The sequence below is a fragment of the Taudactylus pleione genome, unplaced genomic scaffold (assembly GCF_031769625.1).
Source record: "Taudactylus pleione unplaced genomic scaffold, aTauple2 ptg000296l, whole genome shotgun sequence".
Lineage (NCBI taxonomy): Eukaryota > Metazoa > Chordata > Amphibia > Anura > Myobatrachidae > Taudactylus > Taudactylus pleione.
The window spans coordinates 1448659-1464107 of record NW_028284698.1 but is presented as its reverse complement, the minus strand read 5'-3'; positions in this window follow the sequence as shown (position 1 = coordinate 1464107).

Sequence of the window (15449 nt, the reverse complement as noted above, 5' to 3'; positions counted from 1 at the left end):
GCCAACATCCGCATCGCCGATGCCCTGGAGCAGCTCGTTCGCCAGCACATGGTGGAGCCGACCTCCCTTCCTGCCGGAACATCCGGATCCTCCACCTCTGGCACAACATCAGCCAATCCTCCAAATGTGCCTAGCCCTGTGCCTAGTCCAGAGGCCACAACATCTGCCTCTGGACAGGCCAGCCCGATGGCATCCCGGACCCGGTCTGGCGCCCACCCTCACCCAGCCAAACGGGCGAGAAAACGGTGACAGCAATGGCGACTTTTCCCACACTCCTTCTGTGCTTGGCTCATATTCCTTTCGGGTCAAAACTTCCCTCTCCTTTCTTGTGAAATTTTTTTACATTTGGTATTTACGTTTATGTTACCAGTTATGGCTTTTTTTTTTTTTTAACAAATATCTTTGCCACAAAAAAAAGGCAACAAAATATTAGGCCAATTTGTTTGTGTTTAAACAATAAATTTAAAACCAAAAACTGACATTGTATTGTGACATTATTGTACAAATGGGTTACATTTAATCCTGGCCCTAAAGGCAAAAACTGACCCTCTTAAAAAAAAAAAAAAGGCCTCTTTAAGGAACGTTTAAAAAAATCACATAGCGATGCAAATTCCACAGTAAACCAAAAAAAAGGGGAGCTAATTAAAACATGATGACATTATTGTTACAATAGGCCATAACCAACAAATTGTGGCCAAAATAAAACACCAAAAATGTACGCTAATTGATTGTGTAATCATGACATTAGCAGCTCTGATTTCCACCTGCGTACGCTTTTGTGCTATCCCAATAAACTGCTTTCCAAACACATACCAAGCCGGTTTTCAATCCAACACTAATTACTTTACTGACCAGCCGCGATTAATCGCAGCACCATCCTTGAGTCCAGGGACGGAGGAGAAGGCCATCGCCAATGTGGTCGAGTAATCCTGACCCTAAGCTGTGCGAGCATTTTGAAGGGAAAGCGGATGTTCCAGTGACGTATGAGACGGTCCGAACACATTTGACGTTCGCATCTGCTAATGTATGTACGCCCCAAAAACGCCTCGCCACGCCTGCGTTTTTTCATCTCCACCCCCGTCAACACCCAAAAACGCCCTGTTCTGTCAATCACATTTGACATGTCACTTCCTGTACGCTATTTTAGGAACGAGAGAAAAAAAACTTGCAATCTGCCGTACGCACATGCGCAGTGTAACACCGACGCATGCGCGGTTAGTCAACATCGGAACGCAACGAGCGTACTGTTGTTAACGTGCGGCTCTGAATGAGGGCCTGTATTTTTTTTTAAAAAAGAATAAAAACAGCTAAAATCACAGAATGTGTTCATTTTTCTGCTCCTATGCTATTATTAACCTCAATAACCTTAATTTCCACTCATTTCCAGTCTATTCTGAACACCTCACACCTCACAATAGTGTTTTTATGTCCAAAAGGCTATGCTAAGCGACACGAGTGGGCGGCACAAACACGTGGCCCATCTAGGAGTGGCACTGCAGTGGCAGACAGGATGAAAAACTAGGCCCCAAACAGTACATAATGCAAAGAATATAAAGAGGTGCAAGATGGAATTGTCCTTGGGCCCTCCCACTCACGCTTATGTTGTATAAACAGGACATGCACACTTTAACAAACCAATCATTTCAGTGCCAGGGTCTGCCACACGACTGGTTCGTTTGGGCCCCCACAAAACAAGCTGGCAATTAATCTGTCCATGCACAAACTGGCTCTACGGAGGCAAGATGTCGTCCTCATCCACCGATTCCTCACCCTCTTCAGTGTTGTGTACATCCTCATCCTCACAGACTATTAACTCATCCCCGCTGGAATCCACCACCACAGGTCCCTCTGTACGTTCTGGAGGCTGGTCTCCCTGGAAGAGTTGGTAATTCATTTTTATGAGCATCATCTTCTCCACATTTTGTGGAAGCAGCCTCCTACGCCTTTCGCTGACAAGGTTCCCAGCTGCACTAGACACTCTTTCGGAGTACACACTGGAGAGGTGGCAACTCAGGTAAAATAGAGCCAGTTTGTACAGGGGCCTCCAAATTGCCTCTTTTTCCTTCCAGTACAGGTACGGACTGTCTGACATGCCTACTTGGATGCTGTCACCGATGTATATGATACTGTCAATGGTGACAGTATCATATGCAGTGACAGTAGACATGTCAGAAATTGTTGCCAAGTCCTTCAGTCCGGACCAGATGTCCAAACTTGGTCCTGCCTGCCCTGCATCACCGCCAGCGGGTTGCTTAGGATACCTAAGTTCTTTCCTGGCAGCCCCAGTTGCGGGAGAAAATGAAGAAGGAGCTGTTGACGTGTCACGTTCCGCTTCAGCTGACAATGTTTTCACCAGCAGGTCTTTGCACCTCTGCAGGCTTGTGTCGGCCGGAAAGAGAGACACCACATAGGCTTTAAACCTAGGATCGAGCACGGTGGCCAAAATGTAGTGGTCTGATTTCAACAGATTGACCACCCTGGAATCCTGGCAAAGCGAATGAAGGGCTTCATCCACAAGTCCCACATGCCGAGCGGAATCGCTCTGTCTTAGCTCCTCCTTCACTTTCTCCAGCTGCTTCTGCAAAAGCCTGATGAGGGGAATGACCTGACTCAAGCTGGCAGTGTCTGAACTGACTTCACGTGTGGCAAGTTCGAAGGGTTGGAGAACCTTGCACAACACGGAAATCATTCTCCACTGCGCTTGAGTCAGGTGCATACCCCCTCCTTTACCTATGTCATAGGTGGATGTATAGGCTTGAATGGCCTTTTGCTGCTCCTCCATCCTCTGAAGCATATAGAGGGTTGAGTTCCACCGCGTCACAATCTCTTGCTTCAGGTGATGGCAGGGCAGGTTCAAGAGTGTTTGCTGGTGCTCCAGTCTTCGACACGCAGTCACTGAATGGCGAAAGTGGCCAGAAATTTTTCGGGCCACCCAAAGCGTCTCCTGCACGCCCCTGTCGCTTTTCAGAAAATTCTGCACCACCAAGTTTATTGTGTGAGCAAAACATGGGACGTGCTGGAATTTGCCCAGATGTAATGCCCGCACAATATTGGTGGTGTTGTCAGATATCACAAATCCCCAGGAGAGTCTAAGTGGGGTAAGCCACTGGGCAATGATTTCCCTCAGTTTCTCTAAGTGGTTGTCGGTGGTGTGCCTCTTACTGAAACCGGTGATACACAGCGTAGCCTGCCTTTTAACGAGCTGGCGTTTCTGAGATGCTGCTACTGGTGACGCTGCTGTTGTTGCTGCGTAAGGTGATACATCTACCCAGTGGGCTGTCACAGTCATATAGTCCTTAGTCTGCCCTGTTCCACTTGTCCACATGTCCGTGGTTAAGTGGACATTGGGTACACCCGCATTTTTCAGGACACTTTTTCTGACGTTTCTGTACAGTCTCGGTATCGCCTGCCTAGTGAAGTGGAATCTAGACGGGATTTGGAACCGGGGACACATTACCTCCATCAATTGTCTAAATCCCACTGCACTAATGGCGGATACCGGACGCACGTCTAACACCAACATAGCAGTCAAGGCCTCAGTTATACGTTTTGCTTCAGTATGATTGCTGTCGTACTTCATCCTCCTCGCTAAGGACTGTTGGAGGATCAATTGTTTAGTAAAAGTAGTGGTGTTCCTACTTCCTCTCTGGGATGATGAACGACTCCCAGCAGCAGCAACAGCAGCAGCGGCAGCAGTAGGCTTAGCAATGCAGGATCCTCCGGAGGAATCCCGGATAGGAGAGTCAGTCATGCCAGAGACATGGCCTGCAGGACTACTTCCGATCCTGACTAAGGAGGAAATTGACGAGGAGGGAGTTGACGGTGTGGTTTGCAGGCGCTTGGATACAACAGGACAAGGGGATTTAGGTGTCCCTGGACTGCTTACGGTCTTAGCCAAAGTTTCTGAACTTGACAGTAACTTTTTATGAACGTGCTGCAGATGCCGTATAAGGGAGGATGTTCCTAGGTGGTTAACGTCCCTACCCCTACTTATTTCACCTTTACATATGGTACATATGGCAAGACAGTTGTTGTCCGGATTTGGATAGAAATATTGCCAGACCAAAGAGGTGGAATGTTTGGTCTTCTGCCCAGGCATGACCATGACGGGCTTTTTCAATCCCACTGACAAAAACTGTCTCCCCCGGAGACTGATTTAAACAAACCACATCACCATCAGAATCCTCCTCGCCAATTCCTCCTCAGCTCCAGCTACACCAGTATCCTCATCCTGTTGTACTTCAACAGTGACATCTTCAATTTGCATATCAGCAAGTGGACTGTGGGTGCTCCTTTCAGCACTTGCAGGGGGCGTGCAAATGGTGGAAAGAGCCACCTCTTCCTGTCCAGTGCTGGGAAGGTCAGGCATCGCAACCACCACCACACTTGGACTCTCCTTGGGGATTTGTGATATCTTCTTAGAACGCACCACAGTTCTTCGCTGTGCTTTTGCCAGCTTAACTCGTTAGATTTTTTTAGCGGGAGGAGGGCTTCCATCGTCATGTGAAGCTGAACCACTAGTCATGAACATAGGGAAAGACCTTAGCCGTTCCTTGCCACTCCGTGTCATAAATGGCATATTGGCAAGTTTACAAATCTCTTCAGATGATTTAAATGTTTTTTTTAAGGTCATTTTCCTGAACTTTGTGATTTGGGATTGTATGTGCCCTCTACTATGACTTTGGGCATCGGCCTTGGCAGACAACGTTGATGGCATGTTATCGTCTATGTCATGACTAGTGGCAGCAGCTTCAGCACTAGGAGGAAGTGGTTCTTGATCTTTCCCTATTTTATTTTTATCAGAGAAAGTTTGGTCCTCCATTTATGTTATATTGATTTGATATATACGTGCGGCTAAGGCGCACACAAACACAGAAAATATTTTTTTATTTTTGTTGGAGACTAGTGCACTTTGTGGGTTACACCATGCTTTAAGAAATGAGCCAGCCGGCCCTTTACTTATGGGACACAGGCGCACGCTTGGCGCTGCTCCTTTGTTGATGCACGTGCAGCCACAGTGCACACAATTCACAAACACTGAATTTATTGTTTTATTTTGTTTGGAGTGCCCTTTGGGGATTACAGCACCCTTTAACGGTCAAGCCAGCCGACCCTTTACTTATGGGACACAGGCGCACGCTTGGCGCTGCTCCTTTGTTGATGCACATGCAGCCACAGTGCACACAATTCACAAACACTGAAAATATTTTTTTATTTTGTTTGGAGTGCCCTTTGGGGGTTACAGCACCCTTTAACGGTCAAGCCAGCCGGCCCTTTACTTATGGGACACAGACGCACGCTTGGCGCTGCTCCTTTGTTGATGCACGTGCTGCCACAGTGCACACAATTCACAAACACAGAAAATATTTTTTTATTTTGTTTGGAGTGTACTTCGGGGGTTACAGCACCCTTTAACGGTCAAGCCAGCCGGCCCTTTACTTATGACACAGGCGCACGCTTGGCACTACTTTGTTGATGCACGTGCGGCAACTGTGCACACAATTCACAAACACAAAAAAATATATATTTTTTTTGCACTTGGGGGGAGCACCCCTGATGGACAGAGCACCCCCTGGACAACACTACAGCACCCCTTTAGGACTGGGACACTGCACAGGACTTTGGAGTGGACACAGCCCCTATGGACAACTGACTGCACAACACAGTCCAGCCAGCCCCTATGGACTTTGAAGGAGTGGACACAGCCCCTATGGACAACAGCAGCACAACACTACACTGCACTACACTACACTACACAGCCCAGCCAGCCCTAACTCCCACCCTCCCTCTTCACTGTCCACAGCTGAGTGAGAAAATGGTGCCGACGTGGGTATCTTATATAGGGTCCAAAACCCGCGAGACCCGGAAGGCGGGATGATGACGTTTTGCCTCGATTTCAGATCCGAGTCAGGCGGGAAAAGTCGAGCCTGACTTGGATCGGCCTCGGATCGGGGGGGTCTCGGGGGGGTTCGGATTTCTGAAATCCGAACCCGCTCACCCCTAGTTTAAACCCATATGATCGATTGTCATTTGCTCCCATACTGTACATTACCAGATTTTTATTCAAACCAGCCAGATTATACAGATATCTGACAAATGATTGTATAGTGTATGCCCAGCATTACTAAAATGTGTTTAATACTTTGTACAAAAGCCTTTGTTGGTAATGACAGCTTCAAGATGCCTCCTGTATGGAGAAATTAGTCGCATGCATTGCTCAGGTGTGATTTTGGCCCATTCTTCCACACAAAGATTCTTCAAATCTTGAAGGTTCCGTGGGCCTCTTCTATGAACTCTGGGCCTGATTCAGACCCGCTCGCGAGCGCTGAGCACTCGCAAGCGGGTCGATGGTGGCCCAGTGTGCATGCGCACGACGGAGCCGGCTCCATTGTGCGCATGCGCGAGACTTGGATAGCGACGGGCAAACCGTCGCTCCGGGTCTCATACCAAAGGGGGCGTGCTGTCGATGTTGAGTGACAGAATGCCCCCTTTGATGGGTGGGCAGGGGGCGTGGCTGCCCAGATGGAGGCGTTCCCATGGGAACGACTACCGTCTGGGGCTGGCCCCACTGACATCACAAGTGATGTCAGTGGGAGTGCTTTCGGCTCTGTTTGAGCCGAAAGCACTCTTGGGCTTGCGGCAACGAGACCCTACCACAAGGGTCTCGTCGCACGCCCGATGGAGACGATGGTCTTGACCATCGCGACCATCATCATGGCCGCTCGCTATTGCTGTGGGTGGTCACCCACAGCTATGCGAGCGGCCAGGAGGCCGCTCTGAAAAATCAGAGGGCTGTCCCTGATTCAGAGCGAGCGCTCTGTCAGAGCGTCCGGCTCTGAATCAGGCCCTCTGATCTTTAGTTCTTGCCATAGATTTTCAATTGGATTCAAGTCAGGTGATTGGCTGGGCCATTCTAGCAGCTGTATTTTCTTTCTCTGAAACCAATTGAGAGTGTGCTTGGCTGTGTGTTTGGGATCATTGTCTTGCTGAAATGTCCACCCTTGTTTCATCTTCAGCATCCTGGTAGATGGCAGCAGATTTTTATCAATAATGTCTTGGTACATATTTTCATTCATCCTTCCTTCAATCACATGAAGTATGCCTGCACTGTATGCTGATAAATAGAGATGAGCGGGTGCGGTTCACTGAGAACCGGACCCACCCGAACTTTGGATCTCTCCTCCTGCCCGGATACCTAATCTGCACAGCCGACACTGTCAGCACTCCTGCACTGAGGACACCGCTGGCACCCCCGTTCTGGTGACACTGCCAGCACTATGCACTCAGGACACTGCCAGGGCCCCCACTCTGCCAACACTGCCACACTGCCAACACTGATGGCACTTCCGCATTGAGGACACCACTGGCACTCTCGCATTGAGGACACTGCCAGCACCCCGCACTGCCGACACTGCTGTCACAGTAAGTGCACTATTGGTGTATTCAATCCACAGTGTATAACACACTGTATCCGTGTTGGAACTTGGAAGCTGAACTACCACATTAGTGCCTCCCACTGTGTCGCTTAGCTTAGTCAGCCTGCTAGCTGGATGCAACCTTTTGGTCTTAACTAAATTTAAAAAATAGTATTGTGAGGTGATCAAAATTGATTGGAAATGACTGGAAATATATGTTATTGAGGTTAATAATACTGTAGGAACAAAAACAGGCCAATTTTATGTGTTTTTGGCTGTTTTTATGATATTTTAAGAAAAAAATCCAGATCCAAAACCAAAACCGAAAAACAAAACACCAAGGAAAAAGCTCCAAAACCAGATCCAGATCCAAAACCAGGGGAGATCCAGGTCCAAAACCAAAACCAAAACACGGGAGTCGGCGCACATCTCTACTGATAAACAGCCCCATGATGTTCCCACCTCCAAACTTCACTGTTGGTATGGTGTTTTTAGGGTGATGTGTAGTGCAATTTCACCTCAAAGCATCGAGTGTATTATGGCATCCAAAGAGTTCAATTTTGGTTTCACCTGACCACACTATGGCCCTTATTCAGAGGCGGTTGCAAGAAGCGATCGCTCTCTCTGAATGGGGGCGGCCGCTTCATTTTTGAAGTGCGGCCTCCTGGTCGTTAGTTAAGCTGTGGGTTACCACCCACAGCTTAACGACCGACCAGGTTTATGGTCGCGATGGTGATCACCATTGCGACCATCGGGGCTTACGACCAGACCCTAAGGTTGGGTCTGGGCACTCGTAAGCCCCAGAGAGCTTTCTGCTCTGATGGAGCAGGAAGCTCCCCACTGACATCACTGATGATGATGTCAGTGCGGCCGCCCACAAAATGGTAGGCGTTCGTTAAGGAATGCTTCCGTTTTGGAAACCACCCCCCCGGCACACCTACCAAACGGGGTGAGCTGTCGATCAACATCGACAGCCGCCCTTTTGGTAGTGAGCTTCGGAGTGACAGAGTTTGTCTGTCGCTCCAGGGCTTGCGCACGCGCAGTGTGGCCGTTGCGCGTGCGCAGGACTAACCATCGAGTCAGTTATGAGCGCATCGGCGCTTGCGACCAACTCTGAAGAAGGTCCAATGTTCTCCCAGTATTTCACAGGCTTGTCCAAATGTGCAGCAAACTTTAAACGAGTTTCAACATGCATTTTCTTCAGCAATGGAGTCTTGCTTGGTGAGCGTGCATACAGGCCATGGTGGTTCAGTGCATTACTTATTGTTTTCTTTGAAACAATTGTACCTGCTAATTCTCGGTCTTTCTGAAGCTCTCCACAAGTGATCCTTGGCTCTTGGACAACTCTTTTGATAATTATTTTGCTCCTCTGTCAGAAACCTTGCGAGGAGCACCTGGTCGTGGCCAGTTTATGGTGAAATGATGTTCTTTCCATTTCCGGATTATGGCCCCAACAGTGCTCACTGAAACATTCAGAAGTTTAGAAATCCTTCTGTAACCAATGCAGTCAGTTTGCAACAATAAGGTTGTGAAGGTCTTGAGAGAGCTCTTTGCTTTTACCCATCATGAGTTGTTTCTTGTGTGGCACCTTGGTATTGGGACATCTTTTTATAGGCCATCAGTTGGGACTGAACCAGCTTATATTAATTTGCACTGACAAGGGGCAGGATTGCTTTCTAATTACTGATAGATTTCAGCTGGTGTCTTGGCTTTCCATGCCTTTTTGCACCTCCCTTTTTTATGTGTTCAATACTTTTTCCCTGTATCATTTCACATTATTACACATAACTTAATTTATGGACATCTATGATTTGATTTCTTTGCATGTGTGGATTGCATGGGTAGTTGCTGACATTTGGTGACAATTGCATTACAATAGCCCCATTACAAATATATTTATTGAGAAAAATGCTGATGTGTTCAATACTTATTTTACCCGCTCTATGGGGTGCATACAGTTTCAGTGTTTTACTTAGAAAGGGTTGTGTACGGGATGCTGGTGCTCGTGATCCCAAAGGTCAGAAAACAGATGCTGGCATCCAGACAGGGTTAGGATACCGATGTCAGTAAGTTTCCCAACCCTTCCCTTCCCCATACCCCTCCCTCCCCACTGTCTAAACCTAACTCTCTCCCCCTAGTGCCTAAACCTAACATCCCCTCCGCAGCCTAACCTTCCCCCCTAGTGCCTAACCCTCTCCCCCTAGTGCCTAAACCTAACATCCCCTCTGCAGCCTAAGCCTAACCTTCCCCCCTAGTGCCTAACCCTCCCCCATAGTGCCTAACCATCCCCCTAGTTTCCAAACCCTTAACCTTCCCCCTAATCTCGCTATTTTCCATCAGCGCCGCGATTCTGACTGGTGTCGGGATTCAGGCATCGGCATTCTAGGTGCCGGCATCCCGACAGCCTGGATTATGACTATATACCCTTAGAAAAGTTCTACTTCATTATTATGAAGTAATCAATTGTACCAATTGTATACTCGAATGACACAGCTCTTCCAAGGCCAAACATGTAAATTATACCCATCAACAAAGCACAGTGCAGGCAGCCATTTTGTATTCCAATCATATATTCGTAAAAAATACTGCCTGAAAACCATTGGCATCACTGAAGCATGTGGTACAGAGTAAACTAAACTGTACCACTAACTGATATTCAGGATGTGCCTCATGTCTACCTTATGTTATTAGTTCCTAGTACATTAGTAGTCCACATTGTTCTAAGTAGTGGTGGTGCTTTTGAGCAGGAGTTACTGAAACACTTTAACATGGAACCAAAAACAAATATGACAACATTTATTTTAAATTATGCCAAATGTTGTAGGTGTGATTTGCTTAATGTGGGTATGGTCTTCTAGTGGCTAATAAACAATATTTGGACCATTCTAATGATCAATATACAATGCAGGGACCACTCTAGTGACCGATAAACAATACAGGGACCATCCTAATGATCGATGATCTGGAATCTGCGCAGGCGCATGACCCGTTCTGCGCATGTGCAGAAAGGCCCGGGTCTGCGATCCCGCACAGAGATTGGCAGCAGACTGTCAGTGATTGACAGTCTGTGGCAGTTTGTGGGTGGGGAGGGGGCGGCGAGTGCCTCTGTATTCCAAAACGGAGGTGTGTTGCCACCATTGGTGGGGAGGGAAGAAGCCAGGATCTCCATGGGCTGAGAGAGATTTCCTGGCTACTTCCTCTCTTTTGCTGCAGCCGGCTGCATGACCCCATGGTTCACCAGAGCCTGTGTTACCCTACACGAGGCAGGGCTGAGACCGAAATTGTGAGTGGGCCAGAAGGCCAGTCCAGACCTGCATGTGGCAGAGGGGAGCTACCAGGATTTGGACACTCAATGTGAGAAAGACTTTGCATGTAAAGATTAGCTGTGTTCTATTAGTCATGCTGTCCTGGAGGTTACTGTATAATTTATCTAAGACACAAACACATACACACATACTGTATATGGTTAAATTTTCATTCAACAGGTAATCAAAGTAGTATATTTGTGGAGTGTTGGCGGTAACAGTGGCACCCAGGCGATACCCATTCAAACATGGGGAAGATAGTGGAGCAGACCCGGTGCCCAGGAAAGGGGGCGAGCGCCAAAAGGAGAGCCATGATCAACTGCAAACTCCAGTGGGATTTAGGATTCTATCTTATTGTCAAAGTTGCTTTTTTCTTTTGAGCCCCCAACCCTCTGTTCTACTGGGCCTGACATCTATTCTAGAACGGCTCTCAGTGCTGTGGAATAACAGGTCCCTGCGTGCCCAGACAGCATTTATGCTGGGACCTGTAGCAGCACAGCCATATACTGTAATACTTCCAAGTGCTATGGCAGTGTGTACTTGTGCGTTTCATCCTACTCAGGGACTCCCTGAACTCTGGCACAGAGAACACTGATTGGAAGCAGCCAGACCAGTTTCTTCCGGTCGACCACCTGATGCATCTGGTTATGGCATGTAATGATTCGAGGTTGGCAGCTGTGGCCGGAGCTTTCTCAAATGGGTCCATCCCCACTCTGCCCCATTAGCATCTCCATTCCTGACCCGTTCTCTGTTCCTGCCTCCACTTGCTCCACTGTCCACTTCCGCCCTCTTGTTCCATCCCTGCCCGATTTCATGAACTACGAACGATTTTTGACAGTATTAAAATGAATGAAAATCGACCAAATCTGACTGCAAAAACATCAGATGTAAGATATCGTTATCTGACAAACGGGAACGCGAATCATTCATCGTTGCAGGGAGACATGTCAGATTTTCTTTCAGATATGAACGATTGAACGATTTTTAAAATCGTTATTGTATAAATCTGAAGGAAAATCTGACCGTGTGTATGAACCATTACCCGTTCCCTGCATGCCCTTCATCCTCTACAGCTAGGCTAGGATCTCTCCTGTTAAAACTCACACCCCGGCTCCCACTGCATGTTGGAGACAGAACAGACATTAGAGGATTATTATTTAGATATGTTAAACAAATTACTATATGGCAACATCTATCTCATAAGACCAAATATTAACATTTACATTCCTTGTTGGTTGGTAAAATGTAAGTTTATCAATATTTAGTCTTTGCAAATTGAGTCCTAGTAGCCCTTTAGATTGTTCAGATCAGTTTGCTATTATCAAATGTGTCCTGGTTGATGGACATCTGTCCGTAGAGAAACAGCCACAATATATTATAGGCAGGGCCAGACTCTGGTCCACATGGGCCTGGGACTGAAGATGACTAAGGAAGAGAAGTGAGAAGTTGAGGAGCTGTGACCAATACTGGACGTGGCCAGTGCCATCTATATCCTGTACACTATTAGTCTCCCTAAAAATGTAAAAGTGGAAAAATCGCATTATTATGTCAGGAGAATTCGAATACATATGACTTATGGCCGACCATGTGGCCAGCTGGTCATGTGGTCACGATGATGAGCCTGTTTTTATGTGGAGGCCTGGGGTTGTAGTTCCATCCACCCAATTGTTAATCTGGCACTGTAAATAGGGGCAATCCCTGTAAACCTGCTTGTTTTTTTTCTCTTTATTGGGCATATTCATCATAACTAAAACTTTCTCTGGAGGTAATTAGGTTTAGAACTCGCATGGAGTTCTACCTAATTACCGGGGAAATTCATCATTCCTCCTCTCCATCATTATCTATTCCGAAAAGCTATCATTTTTGCTATGACAGCTTTTCAGGAAATAGATACTTTTCCCTCTCTACTCTAACTTACCACAGCTCGAATCAGTGCTGCGCATGCGCTGTTACATTCACAAAAGCAGCGCATGCACAGCACTGCCTACAGCTGCGGTAATTCTGTCTTCATGAATACTAAAATAATGGTAATTAAGGAAAATATCCTTAAAATCGTTATTTTAGTGTTGATGAATAGGCCCCTATATCTCATCTTATTGTTGTTCAGCAGGACTTGAAAATTAGTAGTACCATTTATCTGTCTTATACCCCTTTTCCACCAGAGCTAAAACCCGGGTTATTGCGGGTTAACCCAGGTAGCTCCTTGGTGTAAATGTGGACTGGGTTGGATTCATGAGTGGAGTGACCTGGCAATCCAACCCAGGTAAATTGCAGGGTTTTACACGAGAATAACGCAGTGTAAATGGCGCGATCCGGGTCACGATGACCTGGATCGTGCCGCAATCCTGCCAATTGGCCAGCTTCAGTGGTGCTTGGAGATTACGTCAACTCCAAGCGTCCACTTCAACTCCGGAAAAGCCGAGTCTCTGCAGATACGGCTCTAGTGTGAACGGCGCAGACTCGGGAATACCCTGGGTCGGTGCTGGCTAAATTCCGGGTCTGATCCGTTTTGGAACCATGTTCCAACCTCCTGTCAGTCTCATAATTTATGTATAAAAGCAGTTAATTACCCCTTTTACACCAGAGCAAAAACCTGGGTTTACTGGGTCTACCCGGGTCACAGCTCAGTGTAAAAGGGTCCCTGAAAAATAACCTGGGTCAAGTGACCTGGCAATCCAACCCAGGTACAGTAGCTACCAGGGTTGGACCCAGGTTTAGCAGGACAGACCTGGGTTCAGTGTGAACAGGGCTGACCTGGGAGTAACCCAGATCGAAGGTGCAGTGTAAATGGGGTCTGACCTGGGTTGGTACCATGTCCAAAAGCCCAGGTTGGACCCAGGTTTTTGGTGGTAAAGAGGTATTGCTTTATTAATGTGTTGACAGTCCTTGCTTTCCCTACTTGTTGTGGTCCAACATGCACCAAATATGTTATCCTCTGTTCCAGTCCAAGGTATCATCAACTGCGTGGCAGCAAGGTAGCACTGGATCAGTGCTAGACAGAATTTGCTGGTGATCTATCTCTTATTCGGGACTGAGACAGTGGCTTACTACTCTGACCTAGCCTGTCTTTCCCTGTTAGGAATGTTGGGTAATAGAACTTCTCTATAAACTGTGACTTTTACTCAATAACTGCCAATCTTGTATCTAATGGCAGCTCTTTAGGGAGACTAAGATTAATTAATTTATAAGCCTACTTATCACTAATTTGATCTATATTGGAGTTGAAAAGTGACAATGGGGCCTATTCATCATCACTTAAATTTTACAAAAGCAGGTGAAAATGAACATTTTCACCTGCAATTGTAAAAATAAAGTTATCGGGCCATAGATTAAGTAGGTAAAGCAGGAGATATCACATTCCTTTGGCAGAATGGCCCGCAGTCCCCATACACTAGTATGGGGACAGAATTCATCAAGCTCCAAAAATACAATATTTTCAGAGCTTGACTGCAGAAGCTTTCGTCATCTTCAGATGGCGAATGCTCCCGATACCCGCTCCTTCCCTGTGGGAAGGAGTCCCAGGTCACCAAAAGGGATCCTTTTGGAATCCTTCGCCCCTGTCCGGCTCCTTCCGCCGGACGTCGGGGCTCTTGTGCGCTTGTGTGACCTGTAGGAGCAATGACGAAAGGAGCAGTGAAGCTGCTCACGGGGACAGATGATTTCACTTCAGCTGTCATCGCGCCAGAGCAATGATGAATTGCTCCGGAATCCGCGGCAAATTAGAATGTTAATTATCTGATAGTTTGATGTTCCCAATCATTTTTTCTTTCGTTATCTGCAGCTAAGACATCCTTTAAATGCCCAATTCTCTGAAGCTCCTTTAATTATACAGGAATCTCCTATTAAATCTTTGTTACAATCTGCTAGTGCTGGACGCTTGATATCTGTGATTTATACCAACTTATTGAACAAACATCATGGGCCAAATGTAATAGAGGGCCAAATGTAATAGGGTGTCTGTTTTAGTAACAGTACAAACTCGCACTTTCTCGCACTTTTAAAAAGTCGATTTTTTACTGAAACTCGCAAATTCAATAGCCTGCAAACTTTTCAGCTCGAGGCTACTGCATTTGCGAGTTTAGGCGAGTTTAGGACTATGTAAACTGACACCTTTTAACGCGAGTAGCATTAAAAGGTGCGAGTTTTAGAGAAGCCATCACAGATCAGTAAGATCCGTGATGGCTTCTGTGTGTGTTTTAAAAAAAAAATGTGCACCCCCTCCCCAAAAGCATAACCAGCCTTTATAAAGCCTGTTCTGGTTCTAAAAATACAGGGGCCAAAATGCGTAGGGGGCCCCTGTATATTAAGAACCAGCACAGGGCTTTGTTGAGCTGGTCCTGGTTCTGGAAAATCAGGGGACAAAACGAGTAGGGATCCCCTGAAATTTTCAAAACCAGCACCAAACTCTTTCTAGCGGGGGGATAATGCCACAGCCAGGGAAAACCTTTCACCGGTTTCCCCGGCCAAAGCATTATCCCTGACCGCTAGTCAGTCCAGGCCGGGGATCCCTGGGGAGTTGGGGACCCCCCAATAAAGGCGTACCCCTCTCCAGGGCACCCCAGGCCTAGACTGATAGCCCGGGGCTGTCCCCGACACCCTAGGGCCGTGGGTGCCGGGTTGATAGTGTTAGTGTAAAGTGTAAAAATAAAGTTTCCATATTGTCTTTAGTTGTAGAACCACAAGTACCAGCAAGCCTCCCCTGCATGCTGGTATTTGGAGAACCACAAAT